Source organism: Phoxinus phoxinus (assembly GCF_949152265.1).
Source record: "Phoxinus phoxinus genome assembly, chromosome: 8".
NCBI classification, from domain to species: domain Eukaryota; kingdom Metazoa; phylum Chordata; class Actinopteri; order Cypriniformes; family Leuciscidae; genus Phoxinus; species Phoxinus phoxinus.
Genome location: NC_136883.1, coordinates 29,610,949 through 29,629,182, shown reverse-complemented (window position 1 = coordinate 29,629,182; position 18,234 = coordinate 29,610,949). Strand labels below are relative to the sequence as shown.

Genomic DNA, 18,234 nt, shown 5'->3' with positions numbered 1-18,234 from the left:
TCTCTGTACTCTCATAAGTTCTGCCGATCTAAAGAAATTAAATAGAGCCCTCACCAAACATCTCAGCTACCGATAACAATTGTACCACATTACGAAGAGAGAGAGAAAGGAGGATGCGAACATAAATGAAAGAAAAATGAAAGCAGGAACGAGCGTGAGAGAGAGAGCAATAAAAAGCCTGAAGCAGTCGCGTTCTTACACTCATGTGCTATGAATGACAGCTATTTGTAGTAGATAATATCCTCAGGCAGGCTAAAACCCAGAAGTACATAAAACAAACAGCAAAATGATATGCTTATGTCCCTTTCAGCAGCAATATCTATCTAAATACCCTACAAAGGCCACTATATCTCCAGTCTGAAGATAAGATATATATTGAAACGGCAAAAAGCAGAGAATGAATGTGTTTGAACACTGGACTCACTACTTTAAAATGATCTTCCAAGCATGCATTCATTTTAAAGTATTTATACACAGAATCCGTCTCACCTCACTCACTCACAATAACACGCTAGCTTACACACATACCCACAACGTGATAAGATAATGAAAGCAGCCTCTTGGCCATATGGCGTCTGCCACTATTCACTGCATCTTTCTTAACATGGTGAACAGGAGCACCAAAATAACTTGCATACAACAATCACACGCTCATTTTGCAAATAGTTAATGGCGTCGTTCGTGAACAACAGACTGTCTGTTTATTAAAGCAACATTATGAAGTTAGCCATCTTGAGATGGGCACTGGGGAGAGGTCTGTCACGGTGTACGTGATAGATCCAGTGCCGCAGTCCAGCGCACCTGTTTAAGTGAGTGGGGGGCCGAGAGAGGGATGGGGTTTTCCGGAGCTCGGAAGAGTCTGTCCAGTGTTTGACATGACGCATTCATCAGGACCTGAAAACTCGAACAGTGTCACTGTACCAACATTAAAGCAAAGTTTACCAAAAAATTTACTTTGTCAATTTACTCACCGTCATGTTGTTTCAAACCTCTTTTGTTTGTGATATTTTGAAGATTTTGCAAAATATCATTGTTTGTGTTCTGCAGAAAGTTTTGTAATGACATGAGTGTGAGTAAATGAGATATTTTTTGTTGAAAATATTCCTTTGTCTAACATTTAGCTTTCTTTGGTCTAAAGATTGGATATGTTCAATATTTATGAGAAATCTGTAGAGTTTTTTATTCATAACACTTATACATCATTCCAAAAAAACATCATAAAAATTATTGATGTTTTTTAATGCATAGCTTTTCCAGAATTCTCTGTCCCTTTATCCTCATAAGTCTTTTTATCCAGACAAAAAGGGTGATACACTGACATCAACTCAACAATGAGGGTGATATATTGACCAGAAGACCCATCTCCCCCCACACCAAACCTCGTCTTTCTTCTCAATATGTTCTTTTCCAGTGGCTATCATGGTCTTTAATAAATGGCTTTAATTTAAAACAGAGACCTTGAAGTGTGTGTGTGTGCGTCTATAGCTCACTTTCTTTATGTGCTTTATCTCTCTTTAAGGTGCTTTGAGGAATCTATGCACTCCCATCATCGATTAAATACTCTTATACACATGACATATATATAAGAAAACGCATGTTTTTGCCACACTAACTACAGTGTAAAAAATTGCTGCTATATGTTTGCAAAATTACATTGTTATATGACAACTATTCACAACACCATATTGATGAATCTAAAAAGATTAACAGGACACATCCAATTAATTCCACAAAACACTTTTAACAGACTCTGAAAAACATTAAATATGTATAAAATATTATTGTATATAATTAGTAGAAATTGCACAATAGATTGCTTTGATGGCAAGTCATGATACAGGACGTAATGTACTAGTTGTATCAACATGTTTTGTCATAGCACAGCAGTTTTATCCTTAAACCAACTTAAATTATAACCACAAACATAAAATAACATACATGTATAACATATATACATACATATATATATATATATATATATATGTGTGTGTGTGTGTGTGTGTGTACGTACAGTACATGGAGAGAATATATTACTAGAAAGAAATACTCCTGTTTCTGTGTAGTTTCTCATAGACACAAAAAATATTAAGCCTGTACAACAAATCGTAGTACTAATTTCCCCTAGCTTTTTCTTGTTTACTCAACTTTTGTAAATACGTTATACTAACTGAAAATAAGTTGCCTGTGATAATTAATTTTTTTACAAAAAGCAAATTAAAGAAATGTTTTCAAAACTATTTGTATAGCCCTTTGAAGTCATTAAAACACTATTTTAATTAGCCATCAACATGACAATTAGAATTTCTATTAAAAGGTATAGTTTTTGAAAAGTTTCACGTACAGACGACAATTTTGTCAAAACGATGGGATTTTAGAACTTAAACATTTATAATTAAATTATTCTGAGCAATCCTATCAACATTAATTCAATGTAACTGTATGCCAACAACTGTCTCATTTATTTAAAGGATATTGAGGAGAAACACCTGAGACTTATGAAACGGGTTTCCTGAGCTATGACAGAGCAACCTTTTGTATAAACAATACAAAGTCTTCTGGGGCAGTTATTTTGGGAAGGAAGAATGTAAATGCATTTGCAAATAAAACACTATTGCCATTCAATATTAATGTCATATAATAGAAATCCTAAATTAAACTAGACCTTGTTGTGCATACTATAGCAGACTCTTTATCAAACACTGACATATATCAAATCCATTTTACAAATGCGTGTATAAGCGAATGCAATGCATGGCCTTCAGAGGTGGCAGTGTTTTATCTATGTTGGGTTGACAGGGAGTTTTAATTGACAAGGCTGAAGTGTTTCAGCCCCACTGGAGCACAAACAATAACCACAATAAAGACAGAGTGAGCCATAAAGAAAGGCCTTGTTTTCTTTGATCATTCTATTCCCTGGGTGTGTTGGCAACACTGTGCAATAATGCAATAACTTAGATCTCACAAACGCACAGACACACACACCTGTGCCTGTAGCATTGAATGACACATGGAAAAATATTCATGTCTCCTTTAATAAAAAGAAAAAAATAGACAGATACACTGAGGATTTTGAAATAACTCGATGTGGATATTTTACCTCATCGTCCATTACCATGCGAATCTTACGCAGAACTGAAATCTCACTCTGAAATACGGACGTGTATTGAGGGCACGGTGGACAAGGTCAAAGCTCTTTTCACGTTGTGTGTGTGTGTGAGAGTGGGTTGTGTGTGGGTGTGTGCTATTCTACTGGTCTGGGTGTGAAAAGGCCTGACCATACAAAACTGTGGGCACTCCAAGGACATATAAAGAAAACCTTTTATATAAACTTTCCATTGACATTTCAGTTTGATTTCAGGTTCTCTGATGCACAAAATGAGAGGAAAGTTTGACGTGGCAAAAACTGACAAACGGCAAGTAGTGTTATAGTGTACAACACTTTAGATTTTTTAAATCATTGTAGGCTAAAAGGTTTCTTAAATCTCTGAGAAGCCATGGAGGTAATAATACACTTTTAAAGATAACTTATATAGACATTAAAGTGATAGTTCACCCAAAAATGTTTTTTTTTTGTCATAACTTACACACCCTCAAGTTGTACCAAACCTGTACGAGTTTCTTTCTTCTGTTGAACAATTAAATAAATCAAATCAAACACAAAAGAAGATATTTTAATTTAATTTCATAGCCATTGATTTCCATAATAGGAAAAAATACTGTGAAGTCAATAGTTAGTCAACTGTCTGGTTACCAATATCCATTAAAATAACTTTGTTTGTCAACCGAAGAAAGAAACTCACACAGGTTAGGAACAACTTGAGGGTGAGTAAGTGATGACAACATTTTTGGGTGAACTATCCCTGTAATAGCGGACAAGTGCAATGTTTCTGAAATTTATTAACAGAATATATATGAAATCATTAACTGACTCAAACTGTACATTTATACTGTAATTCCGATTGTAAACCTTACTCTGACGCTGATATCATTGGTCAACATAACTTCAAATTTAACTGATTCAAACAGAGTTCAGAAAAATGAGGTATGGATCCAATCAATACAAACAGTGATGCTTTCTATCAGGATGTGCAACAAAGTGTGGGGTTTCATCATATCTGCAACCTTGTCCATGATTTCGAGTTCTCACTCATAGATAATATATAAAAGAGTATGAGAGAGAACTCAAAATCATGGACAAGGTATACACCAGATGTTCTTAAAGGTTTTGAATGAGGAGGACAAGACTTTGAGTAAATAATGATTTCTTTAAGATTATTCTAGTCTGATTTTCACAGAAAAGATATTTTTATTACAAACATTTTAATAAAAAAAAAAAATATATAATTGTAGAATCACTCTCTTAAACACTTATTATAGATATCTGTTTGTATATTATTTCAAGTTCTTATACAGGAAAACCAGAGTACTAAACATTCTAGCAATAGTGTTACAAAATGTTGTCTTTCACTCACACACAATCAAAATGCAAAAAACTGGACTTCAGTGTAAGAGGAAATGAGCAGGGCAGTATTCCTGCTCAACTTATTGTGTAGCACTCATTGATTTCAAAGAATTAGGAACAACTTGGTGTTCAAGGCTCGATGAAACCTAGACCTACCCATTTTATACCCACAACATTTGTTACATAAAATGAAGAAAATGCAGAACAAAAATAATGAAAGAGATCAAATTCTAAGCGGAGTCAAAATCTCCCACAAACGCATACAAAACAACAAAAGAGACGCCTTATTTCACGTCATATTCAATACACACATTTCGCACTTTAATAACAAATAACTTTCTCTTTATTTTTTTGTACTTTTTGTCCCTTAAAAAAGCTTCCCACTCTTTCCAAACACACCTCTTTCTTTAAATGTCTGCCAGCATTTCTTCTATCGAGTCCACCCAAACCTAACAGAACCCACACATTCTCCTTACACCTGCTGGAATCTTCTAAGGGGCCGGGCTGCTTCTCTTCTTCTGACTCGACCCCATTACTTCACACTTTTCTTCAGGTTTAGATGCCAAACTAACGCTTACTGCGCAATAACAACAGCGTTTCCTGTATCTGACAACAGAGGAGCCGCAATCACGCAGAAACAGCCAAGGGATCAACAGACAGATCCGCATCATTAATATTTTACTAATATGACAGTAGAAAGTTGATGTGAAGGCATCACTTTTAATGAGAACTGACAAAAGCATGTGTACAGAACAAAGAGCTGCGAATGACGGAGACAGAGGTTTTAGCTTGAGGTACGTGTGCCGATAGTGTGTATGTAGGTGGATGATACAAGAATAAAAAGAAATGACACAGCTCAAAGCAGACATAGTAGGGTAATTTGTAAGATCACAGACCCTTAGGGGTGAAATCACTAAACAGCAGTCACACTTTAGCGCATGGTTATTTCAGCACAACCTAGCACTAGAAGCGACCCGCGAGATGGAGAATTGAGAATCATGCAGGCTCAAACTTGTTTTTGGCAATGTTTGCTCTGTTACTCGATTCTTTAAGGCTTTTTAGATCTAGATCCTTAGAAGCATTTTATTCTGGATCTGGTTCATTTTCTCCCTTAGTTTGGTTTCTTTGCCACACACCCAAAAACATCAGAGCAGTTTGGTTTTAAGTTAACTGTGGAATGTTGAAACTGAATAATATAAATAATAGTGATTAACAGGGGAAAAAAAGCCACAAAAAAGGAAAGTCATGCAGCTCAGAATTTTAACAAATTAAGGTCTCTTTAAACGACTGTTTCCAAGATTTGTTAGTACTTCTATACAACTAATATTAAAAATAATAATAGAAAAAAAAAAAAAATTAGTGTCAATTGATGGGATAATTTCAGTAAAAAGTACATTTAAAAAAAAAGCTTGCAAAAGGTTTGTCTTTTTTAAAGGCAACATAAATGCTATCCAATAACTGGCCTTAACTATACATTAACAAGTAATACTAAATAAACAAAAAGTGGTAATATTTAATAAATTTTTCATAAAATACTGACAAAACACAGTGTATCTTTAGCTACACACTGTCAAATGAACAACCAATCACTAACTACACTGATTGAACTCTTACAGTAAGTAAGCTGCATGTGAGCAATTCACTAAAAATAATTGACTCACGTGTCATATGTTTCAGATTCAGATCGCACTGGTTGTGATGTATGTGATTGATTCACTAAAAAGAACTGACTCAAAGTCATTAGTTCAGAAATTAGACAACACTGGTTGCATTAGAGCAGATAGCATTCTCGACCCTTACACATGGACAAGTGCTCTAGTGTATCTTGCACCATCGCACTTTAAACGGATTGTCCAAAATTAATGTTAATCCCAGAAAAGTGGGCCTCTCCATACTGCACATTTCTACTATATTATACTACACAACTTTTCATCTGCACACACCTCCACTGCCCCCAAATCACATTGGTGTTCCTTCTGTGCCAGTCTGAGTGTGTGAGACTAGGCTAGTACAGAGAACATTTGAGGAGCAACACAAGACACAAATTAGACTCCATATCTCTCCTAAATGTCAGTGTAGAGTATGGCGCGAGCTGGCTCATCCATGACTCCACTGGGGCCGTGTGTAGACAGGGCTTGCCTGATTCAGTGGCCTCTCCCCTCCACCACCACCACCAGCATCATTGTTAATCGTTGCATCTTAATAATGTCCCAGCCGTAGCTCTCGCTCTCTCAGTGAATGCCTATCAGGCGTCCAAACTCAATGACAAAACATGCTGCTTTGCAAACTCTCCTTTACATATGCCCAGCTTTCTTTATTCTGAGAAAGCATTCAGTTTGTTTGTAATGAACACTTTAAATGGGCTATTTTTTTTTTAAAGTGTTATTTATATGTTGAATTAGGCTTATGTTTACGCACAGTGTGTGACATCATATTGTGACCGTTGCAGTGACCAGACAAAAATTATTCGCTCTACTCCTGAGCTTAAGCCCACCTTCGGTGTTGTGTAAGGTAGGCAGGGTTGTGCGTTTACTTTTATTTACGGTCGCTGTACAGGCTCTTTTATTGTATATGACAGTGTAGACAGCTCAATAACCCTTTTATTTAAAAGGCAAAAACCGGTCCATTACATTACGACGGCAAGCAGTATCAATGTCAAAAATGTGATGTTTATTTAAATATCCCAGTGTGCAAGCTGTTTAAATGAGTGTTCACTTCTCGCCGATACGCTTGATGTGCTTCATGGAGTTTTGACGTGTTTTATAGACTAAATATGGTTTCTTATTCAAATGTGGTATTTGTTAATCTTTGTTAACGTTGGTTAAAAAAAATACAGCTGTTCATTGTTTTTTCATGTTAGTTCACAGTGCATTATTAAAATCATTTTAAACTTAAAAGTATTCATAAATGTTAAAATTAAAATGAACAAAGATTAATTAATGCTGTATACGTGCATTTCATTATTAGTTCTAACTAACTAATGCACCTTATTGTAAAGTGTTACAAATACTTGTATTGTATTTTATATGACTGAATAAATACGACTATATTCTGTTAAACACAAACCTGACTCTGGACTGAACACGCGCACACACACACACACACACACACACACACACCTCATTCAGTGGTGACAGTGGTAAAGCATTTAAGAGTTACACTTGCATTTGTAGAATGTGCCCATCAGTTAATGGGTCACCTGTGATACATCTTCATCGGGGAGCAGTGGGCCATGTGGAGAAAAAAAAAGCCCCCTAGGACTGGAGATATAGGAGGCCTGTCACGCAGCCAGGGTCACAACATACTGCAAAATAAAGAGGAAAATACCCCTAATCCATCAGAACACCTTTTCTACTTAGACAGAGAAAAAGGAGGGGGAGAGGGGGTGAGGGGCGGAGATAGAGATATAAAATAGAAAGGAGAAATAGTCATATCACTGCTGAATTTGTAAAAAATATCACAAATATTATGCAATATAAAATCAAACATAACCAAATTTCAGTTCCTTTGTAAGAAAAGAGAAAAGTGTAATGCGTGCATGTTTTATAAATTTGTGCGGATGACACCAATTAATATCTGTGATACTTAGTGGTTTTTTTCACCCACATTATTGAATATTCTAAAAAATATGTATTCTTAATAAGTGGCTTAAATTTCCTGATATGCTAATAAAAACACACACACAAAAAAAAATGTTTTCGAGCTACAGCATATGTAAAAATGGCATTTACTAGTATAGATATCAGGATGATATTTACACAAATAGCTAGCATAAAATAAATCAAAAGCCTACTTATCAAGTGAGGTATCTTAGAGATATATCTCAATACTGAGATATCTTCTCATCCAAGTTGAGATATTTTCCTCATTCTCATTTATAGATAACAGAGTAGACGGGATCAGACGCAGCTCAGAATCTTTAATAGCACTGAGCAACACATGATCCCTAGAATGAAGAATGTGAATGACTCCATTAACAGAGGAACATCTGCATGCACCAATAAAACGGAGAGATAAGGAGGAGGGGAGTATATGCTGTATTGTTGTGCTCCACAGCTCAGACAAGGGAGGCTGGCAGAATGTCTTTCTCAGAGAACAGAAACCTGGCCTGTATTGACATAAAGAAGACTGGAGAGTTTTCCCAGCAAATTGAAATTCAATTCTAATCTGGCTCTGAATTATTTGCTTTGTCAGAGAACAGGCAGCATCTGAGGTTGGGCTGAGGGGGGAAGCGATGCCAAAGCATGAGTTCAGCTCAACACATCTCGCATAACACCCGAGTAAAAACAGCGTAACGGTAATATTACATATTCAAAACACCCAGTATTACAAAAATAAGATGCCCGCTGTTGTGGAAATTATCAATATTCAAAAACCTGGATGAAGGAGACAAAGTCGTTTCTCAAATGATTAAACAAAGTATTTTATTTCATGCATGAAATAAGACGTTCCCACACAGACAGCGTCTGATATGAGAAGGCCCATGGCATTCTCACGCAGAGAGCATCTGACATGAGAAGGCGAAGGCTAGTCCCTTTCGCCAATGTTATATACCCTAACACATCCTGTGTAAAAAAAACCTTTTGTTACCTTAAACCCAGACATCTTAGCTCATGGTCTCATGTGCTCATGGTCTCATGTCCAACATAATTTCTATCAGACAGAACACTTGTCATGTCAGCAAAAGTTTCCTGTTTTTAGCTACAGATCTTGTGTGCTGATCGAAACTGCGCACACACATATTGTCAGCCTTCACATGACTCAGAGAACATTTCGTTCCTGAAAGTTTGTCCTAACTTTTAACATTTCTAAAAGCTTGGTTTTATATCTTTAATAATGTGCTTTTTGCTTATATGATTATATTCCTTTAAATTCTCATGAGTAAACAATACATCTTCAACGTTAATAAAAGTTGTACCCATATAAAAGTAAAAGAACACATCTAAATGTAAAATTTCCATAACAATCCCCCATATGTTCATTGAAAGAACATACACACAATTTGACATTTACTTTTCCATAATCATAGTAATTTAAAACAGGTAAATTTTCCCCATAGTTACTTAATTTTCTAGTCAAACTCCTGTTCGCTCTCGTTCTCATAATCCTCATCATCATCAGCCACTGAAACATTAACTTCGTCCTCTGGTACCCTACTTATCATTGTTGTGTATTCCCCTGGATTCATTCTCATCATTGTGACAGTCACTGCCTTAGCAGTGATTCTAGAAATACAATTCATTAAACATGGAATCATCAAAAGAAAAATCAAAATCAAAATCCGATTGGCATAATGGTACTTATTAACAATTTCGTCCACCCCTGCAGGCCCAAGAACAATTATCTAGTGAAGATGACATTTCATCTGGAGTGGCTATGGCCATTTTCATGTGTTCTATTATGTCTGATATATTTTGATAGACGTCAGTCAAATTAAAACAACAAGAGGTTCCTAACATTTTGCATATTTTCCAATAATATGTTATACATTTGTTATTATTCATGATTATCGTGGTTTTACAGTGTGCTGTATCAGCCATTATTACCCCTTGTTGCGTCCCTAATTTACATAAACATACGTCGCCTAATTGCGGTTTCACTGCCCCTACCCTGTCAAAGTCTCTAGTGCTTTGTTCTGATGGGTTCTGACATTTGACTTTCTTTGGAGATATTGATTCCAATTGATTCTTTGGAGATATTGATGCGAGAAAATGTTCTTGTTTGAACGATATCAGTCCCGTTTCTCTATGTATTTTTGTCTCAGGGCAGGTCTAGTTGATATCAGACAGGTTATTCCAATGCCCACGCCGTTAAAGTTCCACAAAGTCCTTGATACAGTTCTGACCACTTCTAAAATTGCAGGATCATCTCTTACTATTGATTCCTCTGCTCTCCAGTGACGGTGGTTTTCAAATTGGTAACCTACGGGATGACACGCCTCTGGTTAGTCTGATCTCTGTTTGGCACTCGTTAGCTTTGAGTGGGATTCTTCTTCCGTTGCAGCTTCCGCATGAGCTGATGCTTCTCGACAGTGCGTCCCATGGCATCCACGAAGCCCTCTCCTCGACTTTCACCGCAGTGTGAGTTGTCAGCAAAACCTGGAATGGTCCCTGTCACCTTTTCGCCTTCCAATGCTTTCGCCTCAGATCCTTTATCAACACGAAATCTCCTCGGATGCTGTGCAGGGCCGTCTCAGCTGGCTCTGGAACTGCTGCCTGGACCTGTTTTGAGATATCACAGAACACCTTATCCAGTTCAACACAATATTGCAACATGTCATTTTCACACCGACTTGTGTCAGGCAATGTTCGAGGATTTTGTGCGTCCCAGCCCCTCTTTCTCATTCTCTTGTAAGTTAGCTCCTCCCCATTCTGGATGTACCCAGAAATGTTTCAAATTGAAATTGCACTGTTTACAAAATGTGAACCATTGTCACTTAATAATTTTTCAGGATTTCCCCATCGTGGGACAATTTTTGTAGGAGCAGTTTTGCCACTCCTTTTGAATCTGCCTTTGTTGTTGGCATGGCTTCTACCCATTCTGAAAACATGTCGACTGCCACTACGCAGTATTTCTTTTTGTCAGATTTTGATAAGTCAATATAATCGATCATTACATGTGAGAATGGTCTTGGCGGCCTGGGATGCCCCACCTGTCTCATTGCCTGACCCCTCCCCACATTGTTAGTCCCACAAATCAAACATCTGCTGCAAAAATCTGCTGCCCCTGTGGAAAAAAAACTTTGGTAAATCAGTTATTTTGCATAATAGTAAACATCCTCCCTTTTGAGACATGGTCCAATCCATGCATCAAACTTGCATATACCTGAAAGAAAATGAGAAGGTAAACATGGTTTGTTATTTATTGGTTTGGGCCCCATTGTCCATTTTTATATTCCCGGCCTGCCTTCCTCCATTTCTCTTTATCATAGGCAGAAGAGTGTTGTTGTTGCATCGCTTCTGTCACCTAGTTCCTCATTCAGCCGTATTGCTATGGTTATCTGAACAGGAAGTCGAGCTGCAGCCTTCGCTGCTACACTCTGTTGTCCTGTTTTCCTTAGAAAGGTCATCACTACCCTACGTATGAGCCTGGCACTTGCAAACTGCCACTTCCTTTTTCATGGATACTGCATTTTCTTTTGCCTATAGTCAGATTTAGGCTTTATTTGAATCGGCTCACAATCTGCAATCAGACCTACATAATTTTTTTTTTTTATTTTTTTTTATCAGTAGCCCATAGTCATTTTGGAAACTCTCTCCAACCCGTCTGTTATGACAGGGAGTTGTGTTAAACTCGGTCTGTTTAGTTTCACTTCCTCATCCAACACTGTGACTGCTCTCAAACTTCTGTTTTATGACATGGCTATTTGAACCAAACGGTAATTTCACTTTGGCAGATCAGTCGTTTTTGATCTATCATGACCCAGTCGGTCAGTTCATGGCACCTGGCCATGAAGGGACCCGCGTCACGCCATTCAGCCTTCACTGGTTTGGCCAGTGATATGAGGCTTGTGCATTTTCCATGTCATAAAACACTGTCTGTTTGTCAGTCAATTTCACATTCAAAACACACCATTGGTCAGTCCAATACACATAGTCAGTCGTCACAATTTCTATGTCAACATTAAATCATCGCTGCGCATATTCATCATCATGATCAGTGCTTACATGAGAAGTGCAATGTAAATCTGAGTCTTCCATAAAGTCAGACGATGGCAACACTCTGTCTCGAGCTTTTTTCCCCAGACATGTGTTAGAAATCTGCCATTCATATACAAACAGAGAAAAATCCTCTGTGCCTTGAGTTTCATGCGTCATTCTCATGTCAGCAGTCAAGCCCTGATCATCACAGTGAACAAAACACCCAATTTACAAAGTAAATCCCTTCGCATTAAATTCACTGGACATAACTTAGTAATTTAAAAAACAATGCTCAGTTTTTATTTTTATTTTCCCCTTCAATTGAACACTCAAGTGTTTTCGAATATGGTTCTATGGCCACATGACCAGTTGCACCTCTGGAAGAAGTCGTCTTACCAGAGAGTGGAATTGGTTTTTCAAACTCTGTGGCTTTAATTACAAAATTGGAAGCTCCCGTGTCAAGCAGAAATAGTAAAGATACGTCATTAACAGTCATTTCTATCAAGGGTAAAGAAAAATTAGCCTTATAGAAAAACCCTAGCAAGCAAGTCTTCATTGCATCGAGCATAATCAGAAAATAAAGGTAAATTATACTCATCTGCTGGAGAGACAGGAACCCCGTCGCTCACCCCTCCTCCTCCTTTCAATCCGCCTGACTCCTGCCTTTGCCGTGTGGGCATTCATCACGCCAATGTCCTTTTTGTCCACAATGAAAACATTTGTCTGGATCATAGGGCTCTTTGCGTTGTTGTTGAAATGGTTGACAGTTTCGTCCTTTTCCACGACCACGACCACGTCCTCTGCCTCTTCCTCGGCCATTGTCTCTCTGGTTCTGTTGGTGATGGTTGGAGTTGTTGTTGCCCATATACACACCTTGCATTGTCACCAGGGCCAACATGAGGTCTTTGTCTTGCTTGGCTGCGTTGATTTTTCCCTGCACTTTCATGATGTCTTGCGTGTCGTCTCATTTCTGCTGTGGAGGCCATTGCCATCCGACACAGCTCTTTTGAATTGTTTTTGAAATGTCACTGTCCAATCCGTCCAAGAACAAAGTCTTTACTCTCATTTTCTGGAGGGTTGCAGAGTGGTGGCATGGTTCTTTGTGTGGTGCGTTAGGAACTGCGTGATCCCGTCCTTCTGCGGCGGCTGGAATCTGGTTAGGATTGCGAGGAGTTGGAAGATGAGCCGGATGAGTCCTGTCCTCCTCTCTTATTCTCACAAAACAAAAACAAAACAAAACAAACAATGCCATAATAGGGAGAAGAAGAAACAATGTCAGAGCAGTCATTTTTAAGATTGCATAATGCTTTTCTCTATGTGTCTTGTCTTTCTTCTTGACAACGTGAGTCGACCAATTTTGCTTTAGTTTTAGTCAAATGTGACATACTTAACCCCCATTAAACCCATAATTTTCTTTCAAATACGGCACATATTCATGATACCAAATCCCTATAGCTTTGTCCATTATTTTGTATGAACCTTTCGAGAAATCAACCTGTTCTCCATCCTTCTTTTTTGAATTTTCATTACCCATTTTTATTCTTACAATTTTGTTTGTTCAATTTCCCTATATTAATTAATTTTGTTTTGTTAATTTATATTTGCATATTTTTATTTATTCTTTTATTACTTTATATTTATCTATCAATTTTCCTCGCGCAGTCACCCACGCTCTCCTCTACGTATTAACTTTTCCCTGGCGCAGCCACCCCACGCCTTGCCTTCATCCGTCGATGCAGGTCTTTCCAAATTGCCTAAATTCGTCAATATAGGTCTTTCCCAGACAAGTGCTTATGTCTGGTGTTTGAGAAATTTCAGCCTTATTCTCAAAACTCTGGCTCTTTAGGGAAATTTTAATACGTTATGTGGTCTTATCCCGGACCTGTTTGGGAACTTGCTATCAGGTCTATCCCAAACGTGACTCTTTAGGAAAAAATATTCAATACGCAAATATCAATCAACAAAATTTGTCTTATTTGCTACATAAGAAATTTTCTCTCACCGTCTTGTGAGTCTCACTGTCTGTGAGTTCTTTAATCTTGGGATTGCGTCCACCTAGGTCGTCGTGAGGAGTTGAACAATTCTCTTTCCTTAACATTGAGGATTTTGAGCCGTAGAGTATTCTCTCGGGATGATCAGTCAATTGTTCCCCTCACAACGATCATCGGTGTTGCAATCGCATCCTCGTCGCCATTTGTTGTGGAAATTATCAATATTCAAAAACCTGGATGAAGGAGACAAAGTCGTTTCTCAAATGATTAAACAAAGTATTTTATTTCATGCATGAAATAAGACGTTCCCACACAGACAGCGTCTGATATGAGAAGGCCCATGGCATTCTCACGCAGAGAGCATCTGACATGAGAAGGCGAAGGCTAGTCCCTTTCGCCAATGTTATATACCCTAACACATCCTGTGTAAAAAAAAACTTTTGTTACCTTAAACCCAGACATCTTAGCTCATGGTCTCATGTGCTCATGGTCTCATGTCCAACATAATTTCTATCAGACAGAACACTTGTCATGTCAGCAAAAGTTTCCTGTTTTTAGCTACAGATCTTGTGTGCTGATCGAAACTGCGCACACACATATTGTCAGCCTTCACATGACTCAGAGAACATTTCGTTCCTGAAAGTTTGTCCTAACTTTTAACATTTCTAAAAGCTTGGTTTTATATCTTTAATAATGTGCTTTTTGCTTATATGATTATATTCCTTTAAATTCTCATGAGTAAACAATACATCTTCAACGTTAATAAAAGTTGTCCCCATATAAAAGTAAAAGAACACATCTAAATGTAAAATTTCCATAACACCGCTTACTTAAATGATTATATTTGATATTAAATATACTTTAATAAGTTCCCATGTTCAGCTAATGTTTAAGAGCCAGGTAGACAGGTTGGACCTGTTGTCCTTAATAGAGAGGCTTAACCATGAGTCTTGGCTTAAGCTCATAATTCCGCAGTGAGAGAAGTGAAAGCTGGGATGGAGAAGGAATGCTGGAAATATTGTTAAAATAGTGAGGGGGAAAAAAGGTGAAAGAGACTACATTTAAGACTTGTCACCTCATTTGCACGCATGCATTCTCGAACAGGGGTGCTGGGATCCCTTATAACGCATGCAACAACCAAAGCATTTTCATCTATAAATCCATTAATGTTGTCATTGTCATATCATTAATATTTATCCATACCTGATAACTGGACAATATCTAAAAAAAAACTGCAATATAAAAATCTGTCATTTTAAAATGGTACTTGACGTCAAAGCTAATCTAAATATAAAAATACTGAAAATAAGAATGCCCAATTAAATATCCAATATAATCAGAAATACTGTACAGGTGAAACTCGAAAAATTTGAATATCGTGCAAAAGTTAATTTCAGTAATTCAATTCAAAAGGGGAAACTAATATAGACTGCAAAGTGAGATATTTCAAGCCTTTATTTCTTATATTATATATATTATGTCTTACAGCTTATGAAAACCTTTTTACAATATTCTAATTTTGATTTTGGTGTTTTCATAAGCTGTAAGCTGTAATAATCATCAAAATGATAAACAAAGGCTTGAAATATCTCACTTTGCATGTAATGAGTCTATATGATATATTAGTTTCACCTTTTAAGATGAACTACCGAAATAAATGAACTTTTGCACGATATTCAACTTTTTCGAGTTTCACCTGTATATCCAATTCTGACCAATATGATAAATAAAAAATCTTTCGTATCAGCTGATAACCAATATGGCACTGCTGTTTCAGTTGGAACTATTTGAAACTAAATCAGGGTGAATAATAATCGAATTGTATAATAGTCTACATCAATATTAATGAAGCTATTAAACATGCATGTTGAATGAACAGATCACACCGTTGATCATCTGGTCAAGGTTACCTCACGAACACACAAGTATGTCACTACCCTCTCTTTACCCCTACACCCCGGCAGGTCGTGCTTAATCGACACTGTAATGTCAGAGAGCTTTCCGCTGTGTAGACGGACCACCGAACACAGTGACTCCACACAAGCCCCCATCCGCCCCAGAAATCTCCAACTACCACCTCCATTCACCCAGATTCTGCCCCGCAGCTCCATCAGATAGAGCTCAGCCGTGACCAAGCAGCGAGTCAAAACCGAGCCCTCCTCCCCCTTCGTCCGCTGCCTGACCAGGGATGACAGGGCGGCTGACATATGTTGGTTTAGCCTCTCTCTCCTGGAGTGACATTTTGCCCAAGAGGCTGAGATAAAACAGATCAGCTCCAGTGGGCCGCAGCAAAGCTCCACTATCACACGCTGCTGCGGTGATGGAGGCCTGGCATTTTGGCCGCATTGATCAATGACACAGCAAGTAAAACAAAAAAGGATAAAAATGCATTGTGATATTTTGGCAGGTTAGAAAGGGATGAAGGGAAGAAAAGGAGGTGAAGAGAGATGAGGCGGCAGCAGAGGAGGCGAGGAAAGGAGGCAGGGGTGGGGGTGCGTGCTGTCTCTTTTCTATTTAAAGAGAGAAATGTAAAGGCGGGAGATAGATTGAGACTGACGTTGAACAGTGGGAAGACAAAGGCAGAGCGGATGGAGGGTAGGGGATGGACTCATCTCTATCTTTTTCTCTCCATGGACGACGGCCACTATGATTGACAACCTAATTCTGTGGGAGCGTGGTGACACCTTTAATAACATGAAATCGTGTGTGAGTGTGCGTCTGTGTGTGTGTAAGTGTGACTGTCTCAGACTCCAGCTTCTACCTGTTAGCTGGATTATTACATCGTCAGCTTGGGGAATTCAGAGTCTTCTCCACTACACTCCACTCCTGCTCCCAGCAGCGCCGTCGATCTCAACACAGAAGTTCGCTGTACCTTTGCTGGTAATAGAGAATGACTTGTAAATGGCCAAAAACGGCTTGTGCTTTTCATTCCAAATCTGGGTTGGGCACAATTTTGAAATGTATTGCCTGTCTGATGAGTAGGAATCTGATTTAAAATGGTCATGTACCAAGAGGAAGCCGGGTCATTGCTGACAATGAAAAGGAAGAATTTGAATTTGAATTGGAATGACAGGAAGAGGAATTTACTGAATTGCAATTGCAATATTTAACAGTCACACAAGAGAGAAATTCCGTTAGTCCAACACAAGAAAAAAGGGAAACAGTAAACATCTTCAGTGAACTGACTTCATTGACTGCCTCATGTTATTTGGCTCCACTTTGAGGTAAATTAGAAAAATTCTGGGAAATGAAGTGTTCTTACAACATGGTCCATGAAATGAAAACAGAATGAAATATATTTTATTTGTGCCATTGCATATATTGACTGTATATACACTTACAAATACAGTTTTGCATAATGTTTGCTACCTCAATTCAAATTCAATTCACATTCAGGAATTCAATTGGAATTCAAAAGGCATTCTTCAGTTCTGAATGGCGCACAACCCTGGTCCAAATAATTGATTTAGTGTCCCTGAACTCTGTACTGACTTCTTAAAACATTTGCCCAGTTCACTAAATACCCTCCTACCCTTCCATGATACAGGTGATCTGGAGGTCGAATGAGAGATAATAAGCTGAGCGTGAGAGAGCAAGAGAGTGATTTCAAACCCTGAAGATGAGCCTGAAACTCATAACGTGACTCATAACATGGATCTAGCAGCCAAACGACAACAATGCTGCCAAATATCCTAAAGTTTAGCTGTCCAAACACAGACCGAAGGTGCTACTCCCGAGCATTGCTTAAGGTCACGGCTACACGGGCAGTTCCTCCAGGAATGAGATGAATCAGCAGGAGGCGAAGGGTGAGTCTCAGCTGTTCAGCATCGCTCAGGTCACACTGCATGGACATACACACACCTGATGCACGAGTCATTAGTCTATTAAAATGCTGAGAAACCTGTGATTCACACATACCACACCATCACAGTCAGATATGCCTCCAAACCAATGAAAACATACCCAGGACCTTATGACTTTGGTCACATAATAGTCTCATATTAGATTAAATTAGTTCTGTGCACACTACACTAATTTTCCTGAAGTGCTCAGAGACGAACTTTTATGTACCTTGATAAAGAGAGTATAACAGGGAAGTAAAAACAAAAACATAATTGAAAAATATCAGACAGCGAACCAT

General features: G+C 38.0%; 2 long non-coding RNA genes across 4 annotated transcripts in view; both read right to left on the bottom strand.

Annotated features, from left to right (window-relative positions):
• Nucleotides 1–18,234, bottom strand: part of LOC307002856 — a 101,565-nt gene that overhangs the window by 30,081 nt on the left and 53,250 nt on the right. The window lies entirely within an intron of this gene.
• On the bottom strand, nucleotides 8,868–14,860 carry LOC307002855. The gene is made up of 2 exons (XR_013798564.1): nucleotides 14,541–14,860; nucleotides 8,868–14,326 (listed from the first exon to the last, which is right to left on the bottom strand). It is a non-coding gene; the product is annotated as an uncharacterized lncRNA (long non-coding RNA).